Genomic DNA, 16,319 nt, shown 5'->3' on the forward strand with positions numbered 1-16,319 from the left:
TTCCACAGATACCAGCGTGTCCTGGGAGCCAGAGGAACGCCACTGAGACGCCCCCCAGGTGGAGCAAGCGCAGACAGTCCTGAATCCGGTGGACCAGAGGGTGCACAGGGTAAAGAGCTTGGAGACTTAGGAGAGAGCTGAGAGAATCTGAGCAGATTACGTACTGTATCCGCTGATGGCGGCGGATGTAGTGGACAGCCTGGAGAATAGCGTAAAGCTCCGCAGTATAAACCGAACACTGGTCGGGAAGCCGAAAGTGATTTGGGGTGTCGCCAACAATATAGGCACTCCCTACACCTAACGATGTTTTCGAGCCATCGGTGTAAATAAATGTGGCTTCCGTCATTTGTGCACATAGAGCAGCAAATGCCCGACGGTAAACAAGTGTAGGGGTACCATCCTTGGGAAATTGACATAGGTCTCTGAGCAAGTCGATCCGGGGACGGAGCCAAGGCGGTGCTGTACCCCAAGTTGTCAAGAAGGTTTTAGGAAAGCGGAAGGAAAGAGAATGGAGCAGTTGACGGAAGCGGACTCCCGGGGGTAGTAGGGAGGAGGAGCGGCCTGCATACCCGACATCAAGGGAGGCGTCGAAAAAAAGGTCATGGGCTGGATTAGCAGGCATGGAAGACAAATGGCTAGCATAACGACTCAGAAGGACTGCCCGCCGATTGGATAGCGGAGGTTCAGCAGTCTCAGCATAAAGGCTTTCCACAGGGCTGGTGTAAAAAGCTCCAGACACTAAACGTAATCCACGGTGGTGGATAGAGTCGAGACACCGAAGAATAGACGGCCGAGCAGAGGAGTAGACTATGCTTCCATAATCCAATTTCGAGCGCACTAAGGCGCGATAGAGGCGGAGAAGGACCACTCGATCCGCTCCCCAAGAGGTGCCATTCAGGACACGGAGGGTGTTAAGGGAACGCAGACAGCGAGCCGAAAGATAGGAAACGTGGGAGGACCAGCACAGTTTTCTGTCAAACATAAGACCCAAGAATTTAGCGACGTCGGAGAACGGAAGGTTGACAGGACCTAGATGTAAGGAGGGCGGAAGAAACTCCTTACGTCGCCAAAAATTAACACAAACGGTCTTACTGGGTGAGAAACGGAAGCCGGTTTCGATGCTCCACGAGTGGAGGCGATCGAGACATCCTTGAAGACGTCTTTCAAGAAGGCTGGTCCGTTGAGAGCTGTAGTAGATCGCAAAATCGTCCACAAAGAGGGAGCCCGAGACATCAGGAAGGAGACAATCCATAATTGGATTAATGGCAATGGCAAACAGTACAACACTCAGCACGGAGCCCTGGGGTACCCCGTTTTCTTGGGAGAAAATACGGGATAGAGTAGTGTTCACCCGCACCCTAAATGTGCGCTCTGCCATAAATTCGCGAAGAAAAAGGGGCAGCCGGCCTCGAAAGCCCCAAGAGAACAGTGTGCGGAGGATGCCTGTCCTCCAACAGGTATCGTATGCTCTCTCCAGATCAAAAAATATTGCTACCGTTTGGCGTTTCCGGAGGAAATTGTTCATGATATAAGTGGAGAGAGCAACAAGATGGTCAACGGCAGAACGATGTTGTCGGAATCCGCATTGGGCTGGTGTTAAAAGACTGCGGGATTCCAGCCACCAAGCTAAACGGTAATTCACCATACGCTCCAAAACCTTACAGACACTACTCGTGAGAGAAATGGGGCGATAGCTAGAGGGGAGATGTTTGTCCTTTCCAGGTTTCGGAACGGGAACGACAATAGCTTCCCGCCATCGCCTGGGAAAGGTACTGTCGGTCCAAATTCGATTATAAAGGCGAAGGAGGTAGCGCAGGCTATGGGTTGATAAATGCAGCAACATTTGGACATGGATACCATCCGGTCCTGGGGCGGAGGAGCGAGAAGAAGAGAGTGCATGTTGGAGTTCACGCATGGAGAAAACAGTATTGTAGCTTTCGCGATTTTGAGAGGAGAAAGCAAGATGTCGCACTTCCGCTGCACGTTTCTTCGGGAGAAACGCTGGCGGGTAATTGGAAGAGCTCGAAATCTCAGCAAAGTGCTGACCCAATGAGTTAGAAATTGCGACGGGGTCCACTAAGGTATCATGCGCGACAGTGAGCCCAGAGACCGGGGAGAAACTAGGCGCGCCTGAGAACCGTCGAAGCCGACTCCAAACTTCCGAGGAGGGAGTGAAGGTGTTAAATGAGCTAATAAAGAATTGCCAGCTTGCCTTCTTGCTATCGCGGATGACGCGACGGCATCGCGCACGGAGCTGCTTATATCGGATACAGTTGGCCAAAGTTGGATGGTGACGGAAAATGCGAAGAGCACGTCGCCGCTCACGTATTGCGTCACGGCATGCCTCGTTCCACCAAGGAACTGGGGGGCGCCGGGGCAATTCGGAGGTGCGTGGCATTGAACGTTCCGCAGCTGTGAGAATAACGTCGGTAAAATGTGTGACCTCAACGTCGACGCTGGGAAAGCGACGGTCATCGAATGTCGCTAGAGACGAAAAAAGTGTCCAATCGGCTTGGGCAAACTTCCAGCGTCGCGAGCGCAGATATGGCAGTTGAGGCTGCAGTCGAAGGACACATGGAAAGTGGTCACTCGAGTGTGTATCACCAAGGGCGAACCATTCGAAGCGCCGGGCTAGCGGAACAGTACCGACCGCAAGGTCCAAATGAGACAAATTTGCCGTGGAGGCAGACAAAAACGTGGGGACCCCAGTGTTGAGGCAGACTAGATCCGCTTGGTGGAAGACGTCTAGCAATAGTGAGCCACGTGGACAAGGATGTGGAGATCCCCAAAGTGGGTGGTGGGCATTGAAGTCCCCAACCAGCAAATACGGGGGTGGAAGCTGATCAAGAAGATGAAGGAGATCAGCTCGTGCCAGTGGTGTAGACGATGGAATGTATACCGTACATAGAGAGAACGTGTATCCAGAAAGGGAAAGACGGACGGCGACAGCTTGGAAGGAACTGTTTAAGGGGATTGGGTGATAATGGAGAGTATCATGGAGCAGAATCATGAGTCCTCCATGGGCTGGTGTGCCTTCAACGGAGGGGAGGTCATATCGGACGGACTGAAAATGAGGGAGAACAAAGCGGTCATGGGGACGCAGCTGTGTTTCCTGAAGACAGAAGATGACCGGCGAGTAGGATCGTAAGAGGATCGACAATTCATCCCGATTGGCGCGAATGCCGCGGATATTCCAGTGGATAATGGACATAGGGTGAACAGAAAATGGAGAAACGTGACCAAGGGTGCTGTCAACTCAACGACTGCTCAGAGCTTGCGACCGACAGCATGGAATGGCATTCAGTCGAAGGCAGAAGATCCTGATCCATAGGTTGGTCAGGAGCAGCTCCTGCCACCAACGATCGGCCAGTTGACCGGCCACCAGCAGTGCGCCTCGGCGACACGGAAGATGGCCGAGGGCGATTTCCGCCAGGTGGTGCTGTAGTTGGGACACGCCTTGGCGGAGAAGGAGAGGAACTGTGTTTCTTCGTAGCCTTCTTGGAGGTATGATGTTTAGATGAAGGAGGAACCGATGGTTGTGAAGTTGCAGTACGTAAAAACTCTTCACGAGAATGCTCTTTTTTCGAAGACTTTGCGTCTGACTTTTGGGCTCGAGATTTAGCCGAACCCGACAAAGGGTGAGCCATAGAGTGGGCAGGCGAAAGTGGTGAGGTTGAACGGGCGATCTTTGCGCTGGCCGATCTGACGACCGTGGTACTAAATGTGAGGTCGCAAGTCTGCGTGGCTGCCTCCTTTGTTGGCCGAGGAGAAGCAAGGACAGTGCTGTATTTTCCTTTCTGAGGCACGGTGGGCTGTCGACTAGCGAGTAACTTTCGAGCAGCAAAGGTCGACACCTTTTCCTTCACTCTTACTTCCTGGATGAGCTTTTCATCCTTAAAAACGGGGCAATCTCGAGAGGAAGCAGCGTGGTCACCCATACAGTTGATGCAGTGTGGGGATGGAGGTGGACAAGCACCCTCATGGGCATCCTTGCCACACGTAACACATTTGGCCGGATTGGAACAGGACTGGCTGGTGTGATTGAACCGCTGACATCGATAGCAACGCGTAGGGTTTGGGACATAAGGGCGAACGGAAATTATCTCATAGCCTGCTTTGATTTTTGATGGGAGTTGAACTTTGTCGAATGTCAAGAAGACAGTGCGGGTTGGAATGATGTTCGAGTCAACCCTTTTCATAACCCGATGAACAGCTGTGACGCCCTGGTCAGACAGGTAGTGCTGAATTTCTTCGTCAGACAATCCATCGAGGGAGCGTGTATAAACGACTCCACGCGAGGAATTTAAGGTACGGTGCGGTTCCACCCGGACAGGGAAGGTGTGGAGCAGAGAAGTACGCAGCAATTTTTGAGCCTGGAGGGCACTGTGTGTTTCTAACAACAGGGTACCATTCCGTAATCTGGAACAAGACTTTACAGGACCCGCAATTGCGTCGACACCTTTCTGAATAATGAAAGGGTTGACCGTGGAAAAGTCGTGACCTTCGTCAGACCGAGAAACAACAAGGAACTGTGGCAACGATGGAAGAACCGTCTGTGGCTGAGACTCAGTGAACTTACGTTTGTGAGCAGACATAGTGGAAGGTGAGGAAACCATTGCGGAAGAATCCCCCATGATTACCGGCGTCTCCGATGGCGCGCTCCTCCCTTGTGGGGGCCCTCACCGAGGGCACACCCGCCTTAGGTGATTGTTCACACCTCAGGTCACACCTCCCGACAACCGGACGGAGGGACCAATCGGCACTTTCGGAAGGTATCAGCTCGGGTAATCACCCCTCCCTGGGCCTGGCCTTTACCAGGGGGTACGTACGTGTCCTACCTGTCTACCCAGGGCGGGGAATTACGCGTTACCCCGTCACCGGCTACGCATGGAAGTGCGTGGGTCGGCCTTCAGACACGCACAGGGAGGAAGAAAGAGAAAGGGAAAGGAAAGAAGAGTGGGTCTCAAACGCCGCAGCGGAGAAAAGGGTAAAGAGAAGAGGTAAGGAAAGGAGAAGGACAAAGGAAGGAAGAAGACATACAAGCAAGGAAGAAGAAGAATGCGGTACATTTACAAGCGTCCGTCTCCGGACGTAGGCGCAAACCATACTCCCAGAGGGGGAGAAAGTGAAGGAAAGAGCCAGAGGTGAGGGGGGGGGTGAAGACAGGGGATGGGGAAGGATGCGGAAAGGGAAGGTATGCAGCCCGGAAAGGAAAGAAGGCCACATTAGCTCGGGGCCCCGTGCTCGCTACGCACGTATCCACAAAAGGGTTGTGGATCCCCTGGGGGGTGTTGTGAGGGTGACATGGTATTAGAAGGTGGAAAGTGTAACATGAGGTTGAAATGAAAATGAAAGATAAAAATATATGGGGAGAGATAAAGGTGAACTAGAAAGCAACTGGAAATCTGGTATGAAAAAAGGCGAAAAAGTGTTGGTTAAGTTGATCCTGTGGTGAACTTGGGTTGGTAGACAGCGATGTGCATCAAGGTTAGGTGGTTGTGTTGCCGCTAAAACACGTTAAAGGACGGAGAAATTCGGGAAAATTTCGAAAAAACGTGTAATATGTCTGCTTGTGTCTGTATATGTGTGGATGGATATGTGTGTGTGTGCGCGCGAGTGTATACCCGTCCTTTTTTCCCCCTAAGGTAAGTCTTGCCGCTCCCGGGATTGGAATGACTCCTTACCCTCTCCCTTAAAACCCACATCCTTTCGTCTTTCCCTCTTTCCTGATGAAGCAACAGTTTGTTGCGAAAGCTTGAATTTTGTGTGTATGTTTGTGTGTCTGTCGACCTGCCAGCACTTTCATTTGGTAAGTCACATCATCTTTGTTTTTTTTTATTTTTTATATATATATATATATATATATATATATATATATATATATATATATATATATATATATATATATATATATATTTTCCAAAAATATGTTCATTTTGTAGTGCACGTCTTTCTGAAGGGTCTGATGCATGCAACATGTGTGTTTGAGGAAATGTAAGACATGTCATAAGTGTGCCAAAGTGCAGTGTCTCGTCTCCTCACACAGCATTCTCCTATCGCACGTCACTGTACTTCGCTCTGTGGAATTGAAATGTGTATATTTTGTAATGGATGCCATCAAACCATATTCAGGACAGTGGAAATTAAAATGTCCTGTGGTGCCTCTCCTGTTTACAGTTGGCCGGTTTGACATTCTGTCCCTCTTTTTTTAAAAAAAAGAACTCTTCAGAAAATGTGCACTCTTTGTTCCCTATCAGCTAACAACTTGCTGCTTTGTGTGACATAAAATTAAATATAGGATATATAAACCCAGTAAAGACATGAGACAAGCAAGACAATACATGTTTCTTCAATCCTTAGCTCCTAGAATTTTTTACCCTCTAATCTTGGTACAGCTTTACATGGAGTGCTTTCCTTCTGTGAAAGAATCTATTACCTCATCAAAGTTCGTCAAACATTTTGCTACACGAAAAGTCAAAATGTCGTTGTCTAATACTGAAAAAGCTGTTAATACAAATAGGACCCAAGACTGGGGTTGTTTCCCGATCTGATTACACCTATTTTGTCACTGTCTGCTAGATAAAACAAAATAGGCCTTTCTAATACTACAACAATTGTAATACACACTAAATAAATGAGACTGTTTTGGCACAAACGGTCTGTTTTGTAAGGACAGAAAATAATTCACAAAGTACCAATATCAAATGCCTATTAGGCCAACTACAAGCAAAAAGCTTTACGTTAGGAAATAGTTTCACACTTCATTCATACACTCCAGTTCCTCAAGCACGAGATCGAAAAGTAGTAGTATGAAATTTTTATACGAACTTGGAATCGTCATATTGTTCCATAATTTGTGTGATGCCCCCATTTCTTCTCCTTCATCATTCTAACAAACAGTCTTGTTATCGCTAATTCTGTAGCTATTCCTGCCAATGCCAAAGCTTATTTGCAGGTTAACTTCATTAACTCTACCAGAATCACCGGGTTAGCTATCGCGTGATTATTCTCCGGTTAGGCGTTGTTACATGGTCGTACAACACATTTTCCGTGCTTCTTCCAGAACAGAACTTAAAGTAGCTGCTAGCTGGGGACTGTACAACTCGCCCTTACTAGTATAGCGATCTGCCCAAAAATTTTTTGTCAAAATTTCATTTTCTTGTATACACCGCGAAGGTAATACGTAATCATTCTTACGTGTTATTCGTTTATTTCCACTCCTGTAGTCTGAATCTATGGATTCCGCTAGTAATTACAACAACGCTCATCATTCGCAAACACAATCAACCACACAATCAGACAGCGGTTGGTATTCATCCGTTCAGCCTTACTTCGCTCAGCTCTGTCAGATTCCACTGACAGAGGAAACATGTACACTACGCACGCATTCACAAATCAACTTACGATTCATTCAAAATCAACTTAGAATGTGTTAAAAATGTTCAAAAACCGACAGGGATGAGTTTCAAAGTAATATGAATAATCGATAAACTAACGAACTAACGTGCGCTGGATGCGAGTCGCTTTGTGAAATAAGGTTTCCTCCCCCCCCCCCCCCCTCAAGAATATGAATTTGCCCCCCCCCCCCCTAGATTTGGACCTCCTGCGCATGTATAAATCTAGCGGCTTGGGCGCTCCAGTAAAATTTTTCCCGGTAGCATCTAGCTGCTTGCTGCGACTGCTTACACAGCCAACAATTTCTGTAGCCAGAAGCGGGAGAAGGTACTACTCAACTGTGCATGCGCATGATCGAGCTCGTAACTGCTAAAATGAATTTAATGTAAACAGTTGTGACGTCACGCTCAGCGGAGGCAATTTGCTGTTACGAAGCATTGCACAGTCTTCCTAAAGCCTTTGACACATTTTACTGTTGGCGGACACTTGTATGAGCACTGTTTTGTTGCTGTATATGGTGCATTTCCCTTGAAATTTAAGTTTTATTTTCGTTTTTTCTCTTGTTCATGTTTTATTGCTGCAGTATTGAGACACAGTAATATCCTTGTTAGAGTATCGGTTCTTACCAATCAAAATTACAAAAATTTAACTGAAAACAAAAACAATGAAAAATTTCCCGGGTTTTTCCCCGGATCTTCCGGGTCGTATACACCCTGCATGTCCATGGCGCACTCCCCCTTCTTAGCTATAAAACAACATAAGTTGCTCTTCTTTGAATGCTTTTTTATGTCCTCTGTCAACACTATCTGGCAAAGATACCATAGCACACAGGGCCATAACTGTAGTTCAACAGTGTTTCAGTGAAAATCTTTTGTGCGTTTTCAGTTGTATCGCCATCCACCATCTCACTTCCAATTTAACAGTAAACACTGAAACACTATGTTATGCAGATAACAACCAACCTTAGGCTACAATTCCCCGTTGCAAGTCACCGACATCAGAAGAAAAATTCAACTGAGAAAACTGAAAAATGATGCTAACGACTGTCTCTCAAATAATAATGTATCACAAAGTTGACCAAATATTAGTTTACCAGTTACTGACCACTAATTTGCTCGGTTCTTTGCCATCAGGACCCTCTGGACCAAAGACACGTATTAGAACATACTTAAATGTTCCTTCTGGGTCGATATCCACATCAGGAACAGCGGCAAGCTTCTCTGCTGCTGTCATTAGTGTCCTGTTAAACAGATGTTAAAATTATTCCAGGAATATTTATATACAACAGGTGAGAGAAGAATAGTGCTGCAGTCACAATGTAAACAATACAATTCTGCATCTAGGATTTATACTGGAAACAATGTTTCCTTCAGAGAAATAATGATCTAATATTTGGATTTTGAAACGTGTGCCTATTAAGTAAATACAAGCATTCCGTGGATGATCGTACACCATCCAAACCATAAAACTATCAATTAATTGTATCCAAAGGGAAACATACTTGAGAAAGCCATAAAATTACAAAGAGAGACAACTGCATTCTCATAGAAAGAATTCGCTGGGTGAATTCCTTCATGTTTGGTGGACTCAAAAATATTTTTTAAAAACATTTATTGGTTATCGTTTAGAAAGAGCAGCCATTTTTGTTTCAGGCTTTCTTACACTTTTATAAGCGTCTGTGGTTTTTTAAATTATTCAGTAATGGATTGCCCCAGACCTTTCATATAAGAGGTATTTATTTCAGCAGACACTGGACTATAAATTAAAACCATGATCACCCTGCTGAATGTATTAGGGAATACACTTTTAATGTCTCAAAGTTGTTGGTTGTAAATTTAAAAAACCCATTTTTAATACTATCTTTCCAAAGAGTAGTTTCTTAGCCTTAATACATTTTGTGGTATTACACTACTCAGTACAGACACCTTTTTTTTTTTTTTTTTTTTTTTAGAGAAACAATTATGACAAGCTTATACTTAGAAACACTTTAAAAACAAATCTTTTGAATTTTTTCATTCTTTGGTCTGCAAATCTTTGTTAATGGACCAGATATAAATCTGAAAATTACACATTTAATAGACCTTTATGATATCAAACTTCTGTATAAATTTCAACCTTGAGATTCCATGGACAAAAAAAATTTCAAATATGAGTCAAAAATATGTTTCTTACTGTTTGCAATATCTGGGCTGATGGAAACAGTGTATAAATTACATAATTTAAAAATATCTAGGATAACTCTTTAAAAAATGAGACAATTCATTACATTATCCCGTTCTCAACTTGTTTGTTTTTGCTACGTTGTTTATTGAACAACAGAGATATTTCTTCACTCATGTTGGGCACAGAGTTAAATGTTCGCCTAGTCACAGTCATAAATTCCAGGGGAGAAGACAACTCCTTTAATGCATTTTTAACGGGCCTCTCGTGTTGATCCTTTTAAAATTTTTTAAATGGGGTTCTTGGTGCTGGTAAAATGTAACATCCACATCTTGGTTTTGACGAGCAATGTTACCAACTTTGGCAATCCACCACTGTTCGTCATAGACACAAGCCACTATGTCCTTACTTTGAAGTGTCAGTGGTACAAGTTTTCCACAGTGATGACATTCACTATCAGAGGATGTCGATGTGAACTTACAGTTGAGCAAGTTGTATGACTGAGGTATAAAACAATGAAAAGATCGGGTGCCTTTAATCTTCTGACAAGTTTTGAATCTTTCCTCCAAGACATTGGCATAGAGTTCTCATATTTCCTCACATTTAATGAAACATCCGTAATCCCTTTTACCTATTCTTTACAGAATTTGAACATTTCTTGACGTGTCCAGATTTGGTTCTCATAGGTCCGTTGCAGACTAGCTTTTGTGACAGCTCGCTTTGTTGTACCCTTTATGCCATCACACTCATTCTTCCCAGGACATGATGCAAAAAAGTGCTATTCTGCACCGAGCCAACAGTCTTTTTTTCTTTGAGAAAGGAGATATTAATATTTGTTTGCTTTTATATTGGCTTGCAGCACCATCAGAGAAGTTCATCAGTTTGTTTATGGAACTGTCGTGCTGTTTTACGTAGTTTGTTAACTGCAGGTGAAAAGCATGCACTGCTGTAGCTTTGTGCTCAAAGTAATCATTTGCAACACAAAAACTATGACTCTAGTCTATCTGGATCTTTATAACAGAACACAAATGGACAAACTGTGGCCTGTTTGTTTACCCAGTGGCGCCCTTGTATTTCACTTGAACAACAAAGGAATAGTTTTCAGAAAAGTCAGCAAGAGCAAGAACTATACATTCATCAACTGCCAAGGTTTGCTTTTGCCCTTCAGAAATTTATCCTGACTTTGGCAATTAAATGACACACTATTGAGTTTTCAAGGTTAGTAACCAACACTTAGAAAAACTATTCTCGTTCTTTTGAGACTCCATTGTTCAACTGCACACTTCAAGGGCTCATTATGAACTAAGTGTGAGTGAACTGATGTTGGTGGAAGGGGGATGACAACACATAGATTTGTACAGGCTTGTCTACATCTACATGGATACTCTGCAAATCACATTTAAGTGCCTAGCAGAGGGTTCATCGAACCACCTTCGCAGTTCTCTATTATTCCAATCTCGTATAGAGCGCAGAAAGAAGGAACACCTATATCTTTCCATTCGAGCTCTGATTTCCCTTATTCTATTGTGGTGATCGTTTCTCCCTATGTAGGTCAGTGTCAACAAAATATTTTCACATTCAGAGGAGAAAGTTGGTGATTGGAATTTTATGAGAAGATTCTGTTGCAACAAAAAATGCCTTCCTTTTAATGATGTCCAGCCCAAATCCATTATCATTTCTGTGACACTCTCTCTCATATTTCGCAATAATACAAAATGTGCTGCCCTTCTTTGAACTTTTTCAATGTACTTCTGTCAGTCCTATGTGGCAAGGATCCCACACCGCGCAACAGAATTCTAAAAGAGGACGGACAAGCGTAGTGTAGGCAATCTCCTTAGTACTGCCAATAAATTGCAGTCTTTGGTTAGCCTTCCCCACAATATTTTCTGTTTGTTACTTCCAATTTAAGTTTGATATCATGAAGATCCATTAAGTGTGTAATTTTCAGACTTTTATCTGCTCTCCTTACAAAGATATTGTAGGTCAAAGAATGAAAAAATTCAAAAAATCAATTTTTTAAAATAGTGTACATTTTGTGTAAGCTTCTCACTATAAGAAGTAGTTATACTGTATAGTGTAATAGCACAACAAATATTAGGGCTGAGAAATTACTCTTACTTTGGAAAAATACAATTAGGATTGATAAAAAATCTACTCACCAAGTGGCAGCAGAACTCGCACATAAAAGACGGAAGAGGGGTGAAGGAAGAGAACTGGAGAGGTCTAGGAAAATTGGTAGATATCGGGAAAGTCACCCAGAACAGCGTGTCAGAGGAGACTTACCGTAAGTAATGTCTTTCCTTCTCATCCCGTACGGTAAGTCTCCTCTGACCCGCGGTTCTGGGTGACTTAACCAATATCTACCCCTTTTCCTAGACCTCTCCAGTCTTTCTCCTTCACTCGATTACTTCCCCTTCCACCCTTCTGCCTGAAGAAGGAGCCACTGGCTCCAAAAGCTTGCCAATTACAGCTGTCTTTTATGTATGTGTTCCGCCGCTGCTTGATGAGTAGAATTTTTATCTATCCAATTAAATAGTTTAAAGAATACGCTTTTTTAGCTTGCAATCAACAAGTTTGAGCCATTAAAAGTAGGGCCTATATTAAGGAATACATTCAGCATGGTTATCATGGTTTTTAATTTATAGTCCAGTTAATGATTCTTCAACTCAGTACTGAATAATTTAAAAAAAAAAAAAAAGGAAAAGAAAAAAAAGAAAAACAGATGCCTGTAAAAGCAAAAAATAGCCACTGTTTCTAAATGTTGAGAATAAAATTTTTTAAAAAATGTCTTTAAACCCATTAAACATTGTGGAATTCATCCAGCAAATATCAATTTTTTTCTGAAATCAGTGCGCCCAACAACCTATATTTTTCTGTTGAGGCTGTCCGTTTTGAAGTATCGTATATTACTGCGTGTGCCAAAATGGCGAGAAATTTTCCAGATTTGAGCGACTTTGTAATGGAAGATTTATACCATGTTATGGAGAACACCCGAAGCTCAATACAATGGGCTAGGCAACAAGATCTTATGAAGAACGATATGGTGTGTGAAAATGGGTATTGTGTTGGATACAACGAGATGAAGCTGGAGAAAACTACAGGGAAAGATGGCGAAATTTGGAGCTGCTCCATTGGCAGGGACTGTAGAAAGAAATGTTCAATCAGGAAAATGTCATTTTTTGCTGGCAGTCATTTAGACATTTCTAAAATTTTGCAACTGTCTTACATGTGGGTTTTCGAACTCAATAGGCAAAAGTTTTTAATGAGGGAGCTCAAAATTGGCAGTGAGCACACTGTGGTCGATTGGTGCCAATTTTGTAGAGATATCTGCCACGAATATTTCTTAATTGAGCCAATAGTTTTGGGCGGCCCTGGCCATACTGTTGAAATAGACGAGAGCTGCTTCGTCAGCACCATCGAAGTCATAGGTGCGAGAGCAATGGGTCTTTGGTGGTTATGACGTTGAGACAAAGCAAAGCTTTATGGTTGCTGTGCCACAACGTGATGCTACCCATTTGCTGCCAATTTTGCAACAGTATGTTTTGCTACTGGAACCACAGCAGTTTCTGATTTGTGGCAACTTACACCACCATAGGTAACTTGGGCTACAATAATCTGGCTGTTAATCATTCGCTTTATTTTCTCGATCCCTTTACAAACGCAACCACAAATCACATGAAGTCAGTCTGGCAAAAAGCTAAAGAAAAAAATCCTATAAGGCCTTTCAGAACTCACCGTGCTATGCTGAATAACTACCTGGCGGAATTTCTCTGGCGTCAATGTTTTGGGAAAATCCATTCCACAATTTTGTTATTAATTCCACCTTTCTTGAAGAGAGAGAGAGAGGAAAAAAAAAAATTAAATTCCGTGCATACATATGCAATATGTCATTTTTGATACAAAAAAAAAATTTGAGACAGTTAACTGATTTCTTTTTTTTTTTTTTTTTTTTTGCATCCAACTGAAAAATAAGTACTTTTTTGGTGAAGAGCGCGTCAGATATGACTGTAACACTCAAGTTTTGAAATAAAAAAATTTTTGGTATTCAGTGCATATATATGCTTATATCTTCAGAAATACGTGTTTCCTTCAAAAATAGGTACTTTTCTCGTGATCAGCGCATGTACTCCCTAGACTGCATAAGTGCCACGAAAAGCAGGATCAGATGTTTTCCTCGACCTATACAGCTGAAAGGAAGCCCAGATACCAAGGAACCAATAGCTACAACCCGAAGAGTGGAATCAGACATTTCCCTTGACCTATGTAGCTCAAATGCAGCTCTCAATACCTACCAGCAATAATAATAATAATGAAAACAATGTAAACTTCACACACCAACATAACTCAAAAAACACCACAAAAACCAAAACCTTCAACAACTTGAAAACGCAAAAACTTGTATATACACCAGATCAATTAAAACCAACCAAAGTACGATAAATGTAAAACAGACAGAACATCAGAATTACTACAGATTAAAACAAAAATAAAAGTTTATTACCAACAAAAGCATGCAACAAAATCACCTAGGTTGACCGCCGCTACCAGTACGTACGTACGTACACACACACACACACACACACACACACACACACACACACACACACACACACACACACACACACACACAAAACTAATCAAACCTAACAAAATGCCACACACATAAATAACCATCACTGAAAAATGAAGATTTCCAAATCCACATTGCAGCACTGGCTACCCAGACTCAAATAAACCCATGTTACCATAGTGATAATGAACCCAATATCACATGTTAAACTCAACAAACACAAACCAATTCAAAAACACACACACAACACCATTATCTCATGGGTCAAAGGAGACAGGTGGAATAGAACACTTCCAATGGCCCCTTAACTTAGTTCCTACCTCACACAGACAGACAGGATGTGAGGACAAGAATGAATAGTTCTGAAAAATAAGATTAGTGTTTCACTTTTAAAAGTGTTGATCAGCAGTAGGGCCTCCTGGGATCTTGCTTCCTTGACTATCAGTAGTGACCAGCCATACTGTTTCTTTATAAAACAATTCCTTAATAACTTCATTGTTTAATATTTGGATTCTTGCACTGATGTCACCTCACGTGTAAGATTGTTCCCCCTATTGTTATCTAGACAACAAACTTCAACTCTAAGACATGATATCACGGTACATAAAAAGATTTTTACATGTTAGTCTGAGAACGTGGACAGTGACTAAGAAGGCATACCCTAAAATTGCACTTAATTTAAGTTTTCAAAATGTCACAACCCCTTTCTTCTGTCATTTATCACTCTTTAACCTCTGGCAACAATCTGTTAATATAAAAACTGCACTGTTTTTAGAGTTCATATTAAACCACAGACCTCTCTATAACTGACTGGTTGGAGAAAGGCAAGACAAAGAACTGGTTATGAACTGTTGTGTCCAAATCAATCTTTGAAATGCCAACAACAGGATTAGTTAAAAATGTGATACCAAGCTTATGAACGACAACACCCTTAACGTGGTGGAGATATAAGACACAGAACTGATCAACTGCTCACATAACTAATAATACGAAAACATTAGCGAAATAAAATGCTAGAGACTAACAGGATCTCTGTGAGAAAAGGTAGTTTTGGGCCCATGATGTTCTTTCTATTAGTCCTTCAAATATATTAAAAACTTGAAAATACCAGACCACAATTCGAAAATGGAGCCTCACATAGGTACTTAAATGTATCTATGGAATGACCTACCTTAAATGTATCTGTGGAATGACCTACCAACCCAACCTATCCTAGATATATGTTTACACTAGTCTACAGATCAGCCTGTCAATGTAAATGAACACATATATACATCTTGTATGCCACAAGCATTCCCCCAGTCGAACACCATCTCCAGTAGGCCTAGACTTAAAGTACACCTAGCAAACAATACAGTCTAAGCTACCAGCCACAAAAAATAAACTTCATATTATGATCAAAACACACACTCAAAATATTTCACTGAAACAAACAAAATATCATAGATGCCATATGACATCACAGTTCATATAGACTACCTATGGCTCATGTTGTTCACTGGACTCCAAACACGTTTATTTTTTCACACACAAGCATTTATTGCTTAGTCCAGTTTCTTGAATAAGTATCATGAGGCTATCATGGTTAAGTTTGTCAAATTAACTCCCAAAAACATCTTTTTGATAGCAATATTCTTGAATACTGGTTGTTTCTCAGATTCCACACCCCCTTCAGAATACCAGCTTGGTGCTTTCTGGGGTTTAGATATTAGCTACACAGTCATAGTTACGCTACAATTAAAACAAAACTTATTCACAATTCCAATTACAATATCTACACATTTCATGTACCGGTATTCGTAAATACAGATCTTTACATACTTGGTTTAGGTGAAATAATGCCAATGCGTCACAATTATTTCGATGTGAGCAATGAAACTTCACGTAAAACATGACTGCGATACAATGCATAATAAAATAAATATACCGAGGTCTAGAAATAAGCATGATTACACATAAAAGGGATGATTAATACAGTTCAATACTAAAAAATCTGTATTCAACAAAACCGTAGTCCTACAGAACTGGAGGGGTGCGACGGTAATGGTTTTATTTTATCAGTGAAATTACATACCAGTACTGGATGTTACTAATGCTCCAAAACATCAGACAGTATATACAATAATTGTATGCGACAACGAAGGGAGATTATTTTAGGACGTATTTTCATCAATTTTGAGATGTTATGACTCGT

At 42.3% G+C, this 16,319-nt stretch overlaps 1 long non-coding RNA gene across 1 annotated transcript in view; it reads right to left on the bottom strand.

The window, feature by feature from the left end:
- LOC124721811 overlaps positions 1-16,319 on the bottom strand; it is a 30,127-nt gene that overhangs the window by 13,471 nt on the left and 337 nt on the right. The window contains exon 2 of the long non-coding RNA XR_007006397.1: positions 8,500-8,635. This is a non-coding gene — a long non-coding RNA (uncharacterized LOC124721811). The remainder of the gene's footprint in view (positions 1-8,499; positions 8,636-16,319) is intronic.

This window comes from Schistocerca piceifrons, chromosome X (assembly GCF_021461385.2).
Source record: "Schistocerca piceifrons isolate TAMUIC-IGC-003096 chromosome X, iqSchPice1.1, whole genome shotgun sequence".
NCBI classification, from domain to species: Eukaryota; Metazoa; Arthropoda; class Insecta; order Orthoptera; family Acrididae; genus Schistocerca; species Schistocerca piceifrons.